Source organism: Camelus bactrianus, chromosome 3 (assembly GCF_048773025.1).
Source record: "Camelus bactrianus isolate YW-2024 breed Bactrian camel chromosome 3, ASM4877302v1, whole genome shotgun sequence".
In the NCBI taxonomy this organism is placed as follows: domain Eukaryota; kingdom Metazoa; phylum Chordata; class Mammalia; order Artiodactyla; family Camelidae; genus Camelus; species Camelus bactrianus.
Genome location: NC_133541.1, coordinates 100,973,420 through 100,989,450, shown reverse-complemented (window position 1 = coordinate 100,989,450; position 16,031 = coordinate 100,973,420). Strand labels below are relative to the sequence as shown.

Genomic DNA, 16,031 nt, shown 5'->3' with positions numbered 1-16,031 from the left:
TGGTTCTAATCTCACTCCGTAGGTGCACGTGCCCTTAACTCTTCATCCACACAGGCTGTTTTCCGGAACTCCTATGTATGGTAAGCAGACATGATGTCTCTGCATGTGCTCCATGCCTTACAGGAAGTAAGCCCTCAAAATATGATTATTATAAAGAGTCAGATGGTATAGGAGGGCACTTCTATCCCCTTTGCCCAACAACTACCTAGAACAAAACTATTGCCTTCTTCCTGAGCTAAAACCTACTCATTGATTACATAATGTGTCCTTGAGGTTGCCATGAGATAGAAAAGAAGGGGAAAGTTACTAAACAAAGTAAGCAGGGAAGAAACAATTCCAGAAATGAGAGGGGGGAAGCAATACACTGCAGTGAGATGGCCAATTGTCTACCAAAATCCATCTTCCCCATCGTCCACAATCATAGAATTGAGCTGGGATGTGACTGTCCAGTCAGGGTCTACATTTTCCACCGTCCATCACAGCTAGGCATGGCCAGGTGACTAAGAAGGGATATGGACCACTTCCAGGCCAAGTTCATAAAAACTTACACATACGTAAAACCTTGCACATAATTTCACTCTCTCACCAGCTGGAACTCAAACATGGCACCAATCTGGCCTCAACCACGCACCCCATGACAAGGTCCCAGAGTAACTTTGATTTCTTAATGGCTGTGTGGAACAGAAGCGTCTCCTGATCTGAAACAGTCCGTTCAGATCGTGATACAAGAGAGAAATACACATTTATATTTTTAAGCTTCCTAGTTTCAGAAGTTGAGCATACCTTAATTAAAGTAGAGGGTGGGTAGTGAGTTGGTTGAAAGCCTGGGCTGCAAAGTCAGATTGACTTGGTATTAATCATAGCTACAGCCCCTTGGAGCTGGTGATCCTGAGCTACTGATGAACATCCCCAAGCCTCAGTTCCCTCAACAATAAAAAGAGAGGGGTAAATATAATTCTTAACACAACCACTTTGAAAAACAGTCTTTGGTGGGGGAGGATATAGCTCAAGTAGTAAAGCACATGCTTAGCATGCATGAGGTCCTGGGTTCAATCCCCAGTACCTCCTCTAAAGAACAAATAAATAAATAAACCTAATTACCTCCCCTCCACTGAAAAAAAAATTAAAGAATAAAGTTTGAGCTTTAAAAAAAAAAAAGAAAAACAATCTTTGGGCTTGTCCATTAAAACTGAAGCTATTCATAGTCTATGATGCAGAAATTCCATTATTAATTATATACCCTAGAGAATGATGGACCCATGGACAACAGAACTCATGTACAAGAATGTTTGTGATGTCCGAAAAGGGAAAACAACCCAATGACCAACTATAATGAATGGAAATATAAATTGTGGTATTTCATACAGTGGAATATATAGCAATGAATATCAAGTAATTTCAGATACACTAAACAACGTAAGTGAACTCCACATAAATTCATTATTTTTAAAAAACCTCAAAAGAATATACATTGTATTATTCCATTCATTTATAGTGTAAAAATAGACAAAATGATATGATTTAGGAATGCATACATGGGTAATAAAAGAAGAGCAAGGAAATGTTTATCACAGATGTATGTAATAATAGTAGATAGTACATTAATACTATAATGTAAATTATAATTATATTAATACATTATAGGGGACGAGTACGTGTTAAACAGTTCGCTTACATGTTTCAGACATCTTCTGTTTATCTGTTATATTTCACAATTAAGGCATCACATACCGGTAGGGTTGTGTGAGAACTGAATAGGGTGACGCACGACAGAGCTGGAAAACTTCACCCTCCCCCTCAGAGAAGACACAGAGGGAAGCCTGGATGGGAGGGATAAGAACAGTGAGGAGAAAATTGCATTTTGCCGGCTTTATATGAGAGGTCCAGCCGTGAGGCTCCAGCCAGTTCCCGGGATGTCTCACCTACACCCTCTTGGCTGCATCATGCTTCCTGCAGTGTGGTTGAGGCCTCAGAAGTCAGCACAGGCGACAGTAGGATGGCCCAGGCCCAGCTCAGTGACAAGAAGGGAAGCCATCCTGCTGACTGTGTGTTCTCAGGCACCGTGGAAGCGGCCAAGAGCAAGAGCAGTCGCCCAGCCAAAAGGCGCTGGGATCGGCCAGGAGGCCAGGAAAACCTGGCAGCATCTTCCAGCCAGGAGATGCCAACAGAGGTATGTACCTCTGGATGCCACGTCTAAGGGTCTTGGAATCAAAGCTGCTGTGCCTGGTACTGGGGACTGAACTCAGGACCTTGTGCATGCTAAGTACACACTGCCATTCGAGCTATACCCTCCCTGTTTTTTTTTTAATCGGAGTAAAATTTACATAACATACAATGAGTCATTTAGAAGTATATATTCCAGTGGCATTTAGTACATTAACAAAGTTGTATAATCATAACCTCTACCTAGTTCTAAAACATTTTCATCATCCCCCCAAAAAACCATACCCATCAAGCAGTTAATCCCCGTGCTCCCCTCCCTCATCTTTTGGCAAACACTAACCTACTTTCTGTCTCCATGGATTTACCTGTCTTGGATATTTCATACAAATGAAATGATACATTGTATGACATTTTGTTTCTGCTTTCTTTGGCTTATGTTTCTGAGGTTCATCTATGTTGTAGCATATGTCAGTACTTCCTCTCTTCTTACTGCTGAATAAAAATATTCCATTATATGGATATACCATATTTTGTTTATCCATTCATCCATTGATGGACATTTGGGTTGTTTCCACCTTTCGGCTATTGTGAATATTGCTGCCATGAACATTCATGTCCAAGTATTTGTTTGAGTACCTGTCTGCAATTCTCTTGTGTGTATACCTAGGAGTGAAATCGCTGGGTCGTATGCTAATTCTGTTTAGCTTTTTAAGAAACCACCAAACTGTTTACCACAGTGCTCCATCATTTTACATGCCCACTGGAAATGTACAAGGGCTCCAAGGTCATCACATCCTTGCCAACACTTGTTGTGTAATTTTTGTTTGTTTGACTATAGTCATCTTAGTGGGTTTAAAGTGAAATCTCATTGTGGTTTTGATTCCATTTCCCTAATGCTAATGATGTTGAGCATCTTTTCATGTACTTATTGGCCTCTTGTATAATCTTTTTTAGAGAAATGTCTATTCAAGTCCTTTGCCCATTTTTAAATTGGGTTATTTGTCTTTTTGTCATTAAGCTGTAAGAATTCTTTATATATTCTGGATACTAGAACCTTACTGCATATATAACTTGCAAGGTGTCTTTTCACTTTCTTGTTGGTGTCCTTTGATATACCAAATTTTTTAATTTTAATGATGCCCAATATATCAATTTTTTTCTTTTGTTACTTGTGCTTTTGTTGTCACATTTAAGAAACCATTGCCAAATTCAGGTCATGAAGTTATGTTTTCTGCTAAGAATGTGATAGTTTTAGCTCTTATATTTAGGCCTTTTATCCATATTGAGTTAATTTTTGTGTACAGTGTAAGGTAGGAATCCAACTTCTCTTCCTCTTCCTCCTCCTCTTCCTTCTTCTACTTGCACTGGATTCCAGTTGTCCCTGTACTAATTGTTGAAGATATTAATCTTTCGCCACTGAATAGTTTTGGCACCCTCATTGAAAATCAATTGACCACAGATGTATGAGTTTATTTCTGAACTCCCAATTCCACTCCACTGATCTGTATGTCTACACTTACATCAGTATCACACTATTTTGATTACTATAGCTTTGTGGTAAGCTTTGAAATGTGAATCCTCCAACTTTGTTCTTCTTTTTCAAGACTGTTTTGGCCATTCAGGGTCCCTTATAATTCCATATGAAGTTTAGGATCAGCTTTTCTATTTCTTTACTGAGTCAAAAACTCAGAAGGTGGGGTCCAGGAATCTGCTATTTAAAAATGTTTTTAATTGTGGTAAAGTATATATAACATAAACTTTACCGTCTTAACCATCTTAAATGTACAGTTCAATAGTGTTAGTATATTCACATTGTTGAGCAATCAATCTCCAGAATTTTTTCATCTTGCAAAACAAACTATACGCATTAAAACACAACTCCCAGGTTTCCTCTCCTCCCAGCCCCTAGAAACCCCATTCTATTTTCTGTCTGTATAAATCTGCCTACCCTAAATACCTCATATAAGTGGAATCACGCAGTATGCATTGTTTTGTCTCTGACTTATTTCACTTAGCATAATGTCCTTGAGTTTCATCCATGTTGTAGCATGCGTCAAAATTTCCTTCCTGTTTAAGGCTGAATAATATTCCATTGTACGTATAATACATTTTGTTTAGTCATTCATCCATCAATGAACATTTGGGTTGCTTCCACCTTTTGTCTATTGTGAATAGTGCTGCTATGAACATGGGTGTACAAATATCTCTTTGAGACCCTGTTTTTGATTCTTTTGGGATTACACCCAGAAATGGAATCGGTGGAATATGGTAATTCTATTTTCAATTTTTTGAGGAACTGCCATACTATTTTCCAAAATGTCTACATCATTTTACATTCCTACCAACAGTGCACAAGCGTGCCAATTTCTCCACATCTTAACTAACACTTGTTATTTTCTATTTTGTTTTTTGCTTTTGGATAGTATCAGGTGATGCCTCGTGGTTTTAAGTTGCATAGGAATCTGCTTTTTAAGTAAACTTTATATTTTGGAATAATCTTAGATTTATAGAAAAGTTGCAAAGATAGTACAGAGTTCCTCTTTATCTCTCATTCAGTTTCAGTTTCCCATAACGTTTCATCTTACATTACCATGGTACTTTGTCAAAACTGGGAACCTGCTTTGCAATAAGAACACACTGACATACACGGTGACTCTTACATGCAGTAAAGTTTAAGAGCCATAGATCTAGGGGTCAGGAATGTCCTTTCAGGGAAATACATCTCAGCTGTTACTTGACAGATGAATATAAGTGAGTAAAGGGAATGGGGTGTGATCCAGGCAGAGGGAACAAATTATGCCAAAGCCTGCGGGTAATAAAGAACTTGGAGCATTTGAGGATAATCATAACAGCAATAATAGTAATTTATTGACTCTTACCATATCCCAAGCACTGGTAAGCACTTTAGAACATTATTTTACTTAATTTTTCACAACAATCCTATAAAGAGGGAAATGTTATCATCTCCATTTTATAGATGAGACAACTGAGACTTGAAGGGAAGAAGCAGCTTGCCCAAGGCCACCCAGCTGTAAAGTGGCAAAAGCAGAATCTGAACTCAGATCTTTCTTTTCCAATTCCTTCTCTCCCACTAGGCCCCAGTAAAGCTTAATCATCGGCTTGCAGCAAGAAGGCATTGAACATGTGCCTTTCCCTCCCCCTGGTTTACTCTTCCCACTCTCTTCCCCAGGCTACTCATCCTTCAGGGCTCCGAGTGGCCTTTCCATTCCACAGCTGTTCCTCACTGTTATTCTGTCGTTGAACTAATGGTTGAATGAATGAATGAATAGAAATAAGTAGCATTAGCAACAAGGTGCACTTAGATACTTACTCATGTGCTTATCTGTTTAATGCTTCTCTCTCCTGCTATACTATCAACCTGTGAAGGCAAGGATCCAGACTGTTTGGTTCACCTAGTACCAGTAGGTGCTTACTAAGCATTTATTGAATAAATAAAGGAAAATAGGAACTCAGTAAACATTGTTGGCATGTTGAATGAGTGATTCTTATTTTTGAGAAAGAAGAAAATCAAACGGGTTGTCGGATGTCATGTAAGATACTAACCACAGGTTCCATTTCTCTCCAGCAAAAGCCTCAACCTCACTCCTCCAACCATCACACCCTTTAGTGCCAGCAGTTTTGATTTTTCAAAGAGATACAGAAGAGACCTTGGTCTGACCTAAGAAACATCTCCTTCACTGTTGGGAAGTTCAAGTCCTAAGATGGGGGTGGGGAGTCTCTATTCAAGAATATCATCAAGAGGAAAATTGAACATCGTCTTAACAGCCTCAGAAAGTCAACTGTCTGCACGGAGGGAAGAGGGCAAGTGACCTCTCCGGCCCTTTTCCCACTGTGGGATTCTGCTTTCCAGCATGGCACCAGAGAGTGGCAGAGGGACCACGCTGCAAGTGAAGGCATATTTGCTCCTCACCTCCCCTGGCTCTCCCAGTGTTAAATTAGCTTTATGTCAATACCACACCCGCAGCTGGGCTGAATTATTGAAGCTCATTCACTGCAGTGGGCCCAGGTTCCACTTGCTTTATGGAATGGAGGTAAATGTGAGCCTATTAGTTCTGTTTGCCTTGTTGTGGTCAGTACATTTTCAGTCTGTTGTTAATATGCAGGGACTCAGCCCTGACCAGCAGATAATCCCAGTCTCTGCATCTCACGAGATAGCGAAGACAGGCATAGTGGGAGGGGAGGCACACACAAACATGTCCACTGGCCCCAAACTCACAGGGGCTCTTAGCTATCACATTTGACACTTTTGTGTCCCCAAACACCTATTCACATACACATAAGCACTTACAGTCAACATTCCTACACACATAGATGCGTACATATATTCAAAGCTTCTGTAAAGGCATACTCACTCACCGAGGGCCCCCGAACAAAATAATGGAGGATGCTGATGTTTCAAATAAGGATTTCCTAAAAGACTGTGCAAATTTTAAAGCCTCTCCTCCTCCCCCACCTTCAACACCAATGCGTCACTAGCATGGCCGCCTAGTTCGCCCCTGACATTTGGCAGAGAGGGATGATCTGGGATGTCCAAGGTCAAGGATAGGGGAATCCAACTGCTGTGGGCTCCTATGTGCATGTGGGGGAGCAGTTTTCCTTCTCTGTTCTCCTGTAGCTCCCCCATGAACTGGCATACACTGGATTTAAAGATATGTTTCTGCTGCTTGGCCCCAGTGTCAAAATTATTAGTTATAGCTCTGCATTTATCTATACATACTTGTGCTGGTGTTCACAGTCACAAACACACATTTACATTCCTACACACCCACACACACCACATACCCAGAGATAGTCCTCCTGATCACATGGTTTGGTTTGAATGCTAGTGAGAAGGCCTCCTGACCCTATCAATGGGTCACAACTGGTCACATGCCTCTCAAAAATCCCACCATTAGATATTTACCCCTTTGGGAGTCCCCAGTTAAGAATCAAATACCTCTGGTCAAGGCAACACCCCATAAAGTTATCATCTAACACTTTGCCAGGAACTCACTCTACCCAGGGCACTTCCCGTCCTTGGCTGGCTGACTCTTCCTCATTCTTCAGGTCTAATCTGGCCTTTCCTGCCCATAGCCTCTTCCCCTAGACTAACAAGGGAGGTTAAGTTCTGCCATTATCCACTCTTATTACTCTCTGTCATTTTCCTTAGATGCATCTATTAGAACTGTAACTAAATGATTCTTGGTGTCATTATATTTGTATAGTTTGTGGCTGCAGTAGACTGAGAGCTCCACTTGGTTAAGGGCTGCCCTTCCCTCTGTTCCTCACTGTAGCCCCAGTGCTAACATAGTGCCTGGTACATAGTAGATGGTCAATAAAATTTAAATGAAGTTGGAGAGTTTGAGGAAAGGAGAGCAAAGAAGGAGAAAAGGGGGCACAAAATGTCAGAGCAGATGGTTCCAAACTTTTTTGATCTTGGACCTCTGAAAATCCCTAATCTCACCTTTCCTCACCTGCCAGAGGGACATCATGTCTCCTTCCCTGGGGTATGTTAAGATGCCTAATAGAACCACACAGGGACAACACTATGATTCAAAGGGACAGAGACCTCTCAGCTGGAAGAAACAGGCTTGAGGGGCATCCTGGCCTGGCCTGGCTCCCCACTTTTCCAAAATGTGACTAAGAGCTCATACTCCTTGCTCATAGTGCAAGTCTTGTGTGAGGAACCCCCTCTTCTAGATGTTTCCCTGTAATTAAGATGGAAAATGTTTGTTGCTGAGAACATACGGTATTGATAGTAATAAGAAACTAACAGCGAACATTTACTGAAAGCTCACTATATTCCAAGAATGGAACCAAGCACTTTATATGTGGTTATACATAATTATTTCAATTAATTCTCCAACTGTCTTATGAGGTAAGTAGATATTATTCCCATTTTACAGATGGGGAACAAGATCAGATAAATTAAGTCATTGGACCAAGGTCACACTAGCACCTAACTAGGCAGCAGTTGAATCAGGACAGGATTCTGGAGGCCAAGCTTTGACCCACTGGGATATACTACCTTCTATTTTAAGCCCATGAGGAGATGCCAGCCCACCTTTTATCCCTAGACTTTCATATTCACTCCGCAGATATAAACTGATTCCATTTATGAACACGGGATTTATTGGGGATCTCAGAAACTGCCATGATTTCCTTGTCCTAGAAGCACCTAGACCTGGCTCCTGATTCCTAGAATCAGAGAAGAGAAGAGATGCCAAAACATCTGGAATTGCAGGAGGAAGCCAAAACAGACCGCTGGAAGGTGTCAGTTTCTGGATGTTCCTCAGCAAAACACTCCTGGGCTCAGGCCCTCCTGCTTGAGAAGAGAGGCCCATTTTAGCCTCCCCTCTGGACCTCTCTTCTCCCAGTGGTGATCCCGAGAGCTCATTTTAGAATGATGGTCTGAGGCAGCTGACAGGTGAGCCACAGAGGGCCACATAAACTAAAACCAGTTAGTGAGGGGGAGGATCTGCCACTGGGCATGGACCCTGTTCTTTTGGGGCCGGACCTAGGGCCCTGGATTATTGTGTACAGCCCATTCCAGGAAGTGAGAACTATCGTGGACATTGGGTCATGGTCTCTTCTTTCCCCACCTCTCCCTAGTACATGGACTTCAGCTTTATTCCTCCAGTGATTAGCAGGGTCTGAGCTCCATAGCTACAAATTAGGTCTGGAGTCAGTTTAAGACCGCTAATGTCCCAGACCTCACGTGGCTGAAATTTGGGCTGTCGCAGACACTTTCTGGCTCATCCTTTCAACCCTCATTGATCCTGGTATTCTGCTCCTCTGGTCTGTGAACTCCTAAAGGGCAGGGTCCAAATTAGTGTTGAATATGGTCAGTTGGCATGCGTCCTCTAATCTGACTTTCTTCTCCTGTGTTACAGAGCCTAGAAAGCTAGAATACATTTCCCCGACTCCCTTACAATTAAGTGCACTTGTGTGACTGGAAGGCAGAAAAGTGAAAGAGGACTTCTTTCTGCTCTTTTTGGTTTTCTGCTGGCAAGCAGTATCCTGGAGACATGGAGTTCTCCTGTAACAGTCATTCCAGCTTCCTGGTCTCTTTTTCCTAATTCCTAGATGGCAAAGCTTTGGCAGTGTGTTCTTTAATTCAGTAGTTCCAATGGTGGCTTCAGGTCGCATCTTTCTGATCACGGCATACATACCTCTCCAGGTATTAGCTGTTTTAGGAGTCCATTCCACAAGTCTTTTTAATATTTTTGTAAGCTCTCAATTCCCTGTGTTAAATGCCCTTCAGTTTAAAATACCTAGAGTAGTTTCTGTTTCCTCACTGAACTAAGACCTCAAACAGCTGTGAAATGACTTCTTGGAGAAACGAGGGGAGGTGGGGAGTCAGTATAGTAAAAGGTAGGAAGCCAGTTAAGCAGAGACAAATATATATTATCATAAATCAGCTTCTCTTACTGACAATCAGTAGGCTTTCTCATTTGGAGTAAAACAGACATAGAGGCAGGGGCAGAGCAGGTAGGTAAGTAGGCAAAGAAAGAGACATATTTCAAGGATTGCAAAGCTAATGCACAGGGGATAGACAGTCAAATAAGTATACAGTTCAAATGTGGCAGTCAGAAGTCTGCTACAGATCCACCATTAAATACAGATTAATGTGTGTGACCCATAGACACATATATACATACACACACCCATGGTATGACTCAGGATTTTCTCTCCTGGTTGGAGAACTCAACCCCTTTATTCACTATAATGGCCCCAAATGGGATGAAGAATGATATAGAAGGTAAAAGATGTGTGTCTGTTAGGAGGATAAGAATCAAGGTGAAGTGATAAGACTGCAGAGAAAGAAGTAAAAATGAAGTAGGAATAATGAAGGAAGAGCTGAAAGTATGTGGGAGGGTATAATGGGAGTGAATTTAAATTGAAAGGAGGCGAGTGAAGGGATGTTTGAAGGTAGATAAGCAAGAAAACCAACCTCCTCACTCCTGAATAACTTAAATTCTATTGCACAGTGCCTGGAAAATAGTAGGCATTAGAGATACATTCACTGAACTAAAGAACAAATTTAGGAAGGACAGGGAGGCAGGATCACACAGGATGGGGTTTGTATGTCCTAATGACCACTAACATTTACCAAATTTTACCATGAGCTAGGTACTCTGCTAAACACTTTATATGCATTATCATTTTAAATCCACACAAGCTCTCTATGAGACAATTGCTAAATTATCCCCATTGAATAGATGAAGAAACTAAAGCTCAGTTTATGTAACTCATCCAAGATCACACAGATAGTTAAGTGGCAGAGTTAGGATTTGAATTGAATTATCTAATTTCAAAACCAGTGTTTCTCACCACCACACTGTATGTATTTTTCTTTGTGTCGAGGGTAAGTCCATGCCCCCTTCCCATAAGTTTAGGGGGGACCCTCAGGGACATGTTCCCAGGCCTGGCCTATCAGATAGGAGAGGGCTAGCAGAGGAGGGATGGGGCAAGCAGCTGGGGCCAGGCTAGGCTCCCTATCTGGGGAGGGACCATATTAAAGCCTCATCTTCAACAACGTGCAGAAAAACAATTTGAAACTTAATCATCTCCCAGAATTATGATCCCTCCCCACAGCAGGGAGCACATTAGCAGAGCTGGGAAATAATAATTCAGCAGCCCCCAACCCAGCAGGGAGAGAAAGAAAGGAGGAGGGAGAAGAGAGTGAGGAAAACAGAAACAGAGGTACAGGAAGGGAAGAGGTGGGGGCAGGGAGAGGCAGGGCTTGACCTCTCCCAGTTTTTTCCTTGACTCTGGTCAGAGACAGAATTCCCGGGGAGTGGCCTGGTGGCACCTGACCCTTCAATTCTGCTCAGATAGGGCAGGGGTCAAGTTGCTCCTTGGGTCAGTTCTCAGCATCCATGGATCCTCATGTCCAGAGCTGCACCATGCCCACACAGCCAGGTATGGTTTGCAAAGTTTCCTCCTGGGTGGAGGAGAGCTCCCGAGCCCCTCGCCAGCTTAGGCTGGCCCTCAGCACCCTCTTGTCTGATGGCACCTAGGTGAATCACTGGTCCGTCAGGACCCGAGGTGCTGGACAGCTCCCAGCCCCAGAAAAGTTTCTCCGTAGTGAGCGGGATGGGTGAGGCGAGGCTTCCCCTGCACCGCGACAGTCCCCACCCTCAGGAGAAGCGCGAAGGCTGCCGGGAGCTAGCGGGGGAAAGGGCTCAGGGTCGTGAAGGGGTCCAGATGGAGATCTGGTGGGGACCTGGAGACTGGAGCCCTGGGGGCAACTTCTCCAGACGCATTCCTTCCTTCTGAGTCGAGACCCCCCAGTGCCCCCACCACCCTCCACCAGGGACAATGGTGCCTTCAGCCCCCAGAGATGAATGGGGCCTTTGAGAGCCGCACGCCACGGGGTCAGCAGCGGCCACCGGGTCCCGGGGCTGCCCAGCCTCCAGAGCACGGAGCCACTGGTCTGGGGCGAGTGCGTAGCTCTTGGGGGAGGGGAGGTATTCCATGGTCCTTGTCTTAGACTAAGACCGGTGGCTCCTGGGAAAGAGATTCATCCAAGATTAAGCAGTAAAGAAGGATTTTAGGGGCCTGGGTGGGGAGGGAGGAACCCTTCTCTCCGTGCCAGGGGAGGGGACAGTCTTGTGCCCTCTCCTCAGGAGTTAGCAGAGTAAGCTGTGTGGGGTCAGAACCTATCAAGCTTTTGTTACGTCTTCTCTCCCCTCTCCAAATCAAGGTCCCATACTCCCTTTGGATGGGGCAGCTTCCTTCTTCTCTCAGCGCCCAGGTCCCTTCTTCTGGGGCTACCTCTGAGGTCTGGTGCCTCCTCCCTACTCCTCCTGTCTCCCCTCCCCTTCTTGCACTGCACAGACTACCCGGTTTCTATGGAAACAGGTCCAGGAAGGCTCTGCCAGGAGGCCAAGGCCACTACTGCTCTTGGGGAGGAGAAGGGTGGAGGAATTGAAAGTAAGGAGCCAAAGGTGAGTTCTAGCTACTTCTAGGGACTGTTGGGAGTGAGATTTTCACTGTTGGGGAGGCATCAAGAAGAGGAGCCAGGGATATATTTTCATGATGTATTCGAGGCAGAGTTGAAGAGCTCCTTCTTGTTCCTCCAGTTCTTAGCGCTTCAGAAATCTAGACAAGCCCCCACAGAAGGGAAATCAGTGGGTGAAGAAGGAAGGGAGACAGGCAGTACCTTTTCACATAAGGCTCTATTGTTGTGTTTTTTTTGGGGGGGGTGAGCAGGGTGGGTAGGTAATTAGGCTTATTTATTTTTAGAGGAGGTAATGGGGATTGAACCCAGGACCTCATGCATGCTAAGCATGTGCTCTAGCCCTTGAGTTATACCCTCCCCCCGAGGCTCTATAGTTTTACCCCTCCTGGGGACATGCCCATTTGAGAGAAGGAGGCACTAGAAGGCTACTGGAGGGGAAATTGGGGTGGGTGTAGGTGTTCAGGGCTGTGCAGGAATTTCCCATAGGCAGCTGGAGCTAGAGGTGGCCAGAGGCCTAGCAGTGTCAGGTGCTTCTGTAGCATCTCTCCTAGCACCCACCTCCGGTAGTGGGGTGGGTCTGGAGGCTTCAGCTTCCTCCCCTCTATCCACTCTGTCAGTATGTTGGGGTATGAAAAGAAGAGATTGGAGGTGGCCAAGTAGGGGTTGGGAGGAGGGAAAGTAAAAGAAGACTATGGAAAGAGGGGTCAGGAGAGGGGTAGGTGGGGTGGTGCAGATGTTCATGGTGAGGTCAGGTAGGGAGCTTCTGAGAGGCTGGACTGTCAGGTCCTGGGAGTGAGCCCAGCCTTCACAACATCCCAATGGTCCCACCTCAAACAAAGTTGCTTCTTGAGCAGTGACCATTGGAAACCTCAGAGTCCTAGGAGAATGTATTGGGTGGGGGTTCCCTTGGGAAGGGGCCTCTCAGGTTATTAGAAGGTTCAGCAAAGCTTCCCTGGGGAAGATAGGGGAGTAAAAAGGGTCCCTTGGGAGCCTAGACATTCCTGGACCTGAGCCATCACTCTCCTTTGGCCAGAGCCCCCAGTACAGCCGTTTTGGTGTTTGCTTATTTTGGTTATTTTTTGATCAGATATTTTGGCGCTGTGCACACTGCCTCCTGTTGCCATGGCAGCCGTGACAGGGGCTGAGGCACCGTGAGAAAAATACCAAAATTAATGAGTGAGCGAAAGTGCAGCCGAGAGAAAAACAAGGTTAAAAAAAGAGTTAAAACAGTAATGAAAACAGGCTTCCCAGCTCCACAGCAAAGCAGCTGCTGAAGCCTCCCCAGAGCAGCAACCCCCGCCCAGCCTCAGGTTCCTGGCATCTCCCAGACCTCAAGGCAGAACTCACTTGCCTTCCCCCACCCAGCCAGCCAGACGCAGCAGCAGCCACTCGGGAACCGTCCCAAGTACAACAGTAGATCAGCTCCTACAGCAGATCAGCTCCCATCTCAGGTAGCATGCCTCCTAGAACTGCTTCCCAGGGAATAGCTTCTCATCGCCTAGACAACGGAGTCTGGGCTATGGGCCCCCACACAACAGTGGTCCAGCTATATCACCAGGAAATGGCCTCCCAGCTACACTTGAGCTTCAGAGCTATGGCTGCAGGCATAACAGCATCCCAGCTAGAGTTCTGCACATGATAACAGCCCAGCCACAAGCCTGGGCAACAGCATCTTAGCTATAGCCAATCCCCAGAATGCTGTCATCACAGCTATAGTTTCAGGACCAATAGCATCCGAGCTACAGTCCTATACACAACAGTAGCTCTGCTCTTATCCCAGGTAACAGCCTTCCTCCCAGGTACAGGCTCCTAGCAACAGCCTCTCATCTCCTAGGACCTAAGCAATAGATCCAGCTACAGTTCTACTTACGTCATAGTAACAGAGAACAGTTTCTCAGCTATATAGCCAGTCTCAGGTATGCCAGGCTACACCTATAGCTTCAAGTCTAACAGCATTTCAGTTACAGCCCTCCTCTCAACATGAACACACACACACACACACGGCTTGGCAACAGCCTCTTCAATAATCTGTTCTGGCTATAGCCTAGGCACACCAGCATCATAGCATCATAACAGTGTCCCAGCTGCAATCAGAGGCAACAATTTTTCTGTTACAGTGCCAGGCTCTACAGCATCCTAACTCTCTTAGGCACAGCCCATCCCAGGTATATAAATATCACAGCAAGAGACTTAAGCCACAAGCATCCCAACTACTCCCAAAAAAGCATCCCCCAGGGGCCAATCCCTGGCCGCAGTCTCAGCTGGAATCTCAGGTACCATCAGTTTAGAAGTCCCTCAATTCTCTACTTGCCAGCCAGGTCCTCCTCCTAGTCTGGTATGGGGCCAGGAGCCTGGCTTCTGTCCTCTCAAATGCTACCTCCCAGTCTCTGTCCTTTGCCTGCCCTTCTTCTTAGGGATGATAGTCCCATCCTCATATCTACATTGTCCCAGAGTCAGGTGTCCCACAGAGCCCAGCCTGGCAGCTAGGGTAGGAGGGGATGGGGAACAGGGAAAAGAGTAGACACACCCCGGTGTTGCCCTGGCCCAGTTCTGCTCCTATTACTAGGTGCAGGATTTGGGTTTGATGGTGGTGGAGCAGGGAGGACAGAGGAGAACATCTGGGAGATTAGCATTTCCTGCCCAGCTCTGCGGCTGCCTATATTGCTCAGCACTGAGCAAGGGAGGAGAACAGAGGAGCCTTTGAGTGGCTCCCAGCAAGCAGACTGGGGAGGGTTTGCTGCAGTGGGCAGCAGGCACAGGCTGGGGGCAGGGATGCTGGGGCAGCTCCTCTGTGGAAGATTTCTCCTCTCTGGGCCACTGATTCCTCCGCTGGAGCTGTGCTCAGTGATGGGAAGCATATGAGTTTTGCAAGGGACAAAGAGAAGCCACTCATAAGACAGATCCTGCTTTCACTGGCTCACCCCATCTCCCATCCAGAGCCCTTAATCTGGCCTTCTGGGGCTGAGGGCTGGGCCTGGGGACTAGAGCAGGGCCGCCCAGGCCAGAAAGAGTCCAGTTGAGAAGGGATGCTCTTGGAGAGATCTTAGAAGCCCTTAGCCCGCCAGAGATCTCGCCTTTACTGTGAAGAGTGTTCACAGAAAGGGAGGCGTCAGAAAGGGAGGAAGCAGAGGAAAGAGACAATGGATAGACAAGTGGAAGTGATGGGAAAATAAGGATGGAGAAGGGGGAGGAGTCAAAGGCTGTGGTAAATAGAGGCCCAGCAACCAGTCATCTCATAATAGGCCTTTCCACACTCAGTGCCAGGCCTTGCCGGGGACAGCCTTTCTCAGTCTTCTGGCCTAGAACACTCTGCGTTTGCCCGGAAGTAGCCAAAGGCTGGAGGTCTTATTGGACTGGGGTATTTGAGAGTCTGGGGTACCAATTCCTGAAGAAGGAAAAGGAGTTCCAGGCTGCTCAGACACCTCTAGATGGCGCCAGAAAGCCAGAGCTGAGCGAGAGAAACTGAGTATTAAGTGTGTGAGACACTGCGTGTGACACCGTGTGTGACTCGGTGTGAGTGTGACAAGGAGCGTGTGGCAGTGCGAGGGCGTGTGACACAGGCCGTGACACTGCGCGGTTTCGCAGGGTAGGGACTCGTGTGACTCTGTGTGAATGTGTGTATGTCACTGGTAAATGTGTTGGGGCCACAGATTCATGCCTCCCAGAGGGCAGGTGACTGGGGGACCCTCTAATAGCCCAAGCTCAGGCGCGTCACCTCATCCTCACATTTGATATCTTCCCCATTGCTTATTCTAAAGGTGCCTCTGGATTCCATTACCCTCCCCCTCCCACGGTCCCCTCCATAGCCCCACCCCCATGGCTTGCTGCGGCCACCGAGGCTGACCGCTCTGCGGCTTCGGCCAGAGGGGGAGGGGTGGACTTCCCCTGAGCGGAGCGCAGT

At 45.8% G+C, this 16,031-nt stretch overlaps 1 long non-coding RNA gene across 3 annotated transcripts in view; it reads right to left on the bottom strand.

The window, feature by feature from the left end:
- The window catches only part of LOC141577099 (uncharacterized), a 59,689-nt gene that overhangs the window by 5,800 nt on the left and 37,858 nt on the right, over nt 1-16,031 (bottom strand). The gene's annotated exons all lie outside the window — the stretch shown is intronic.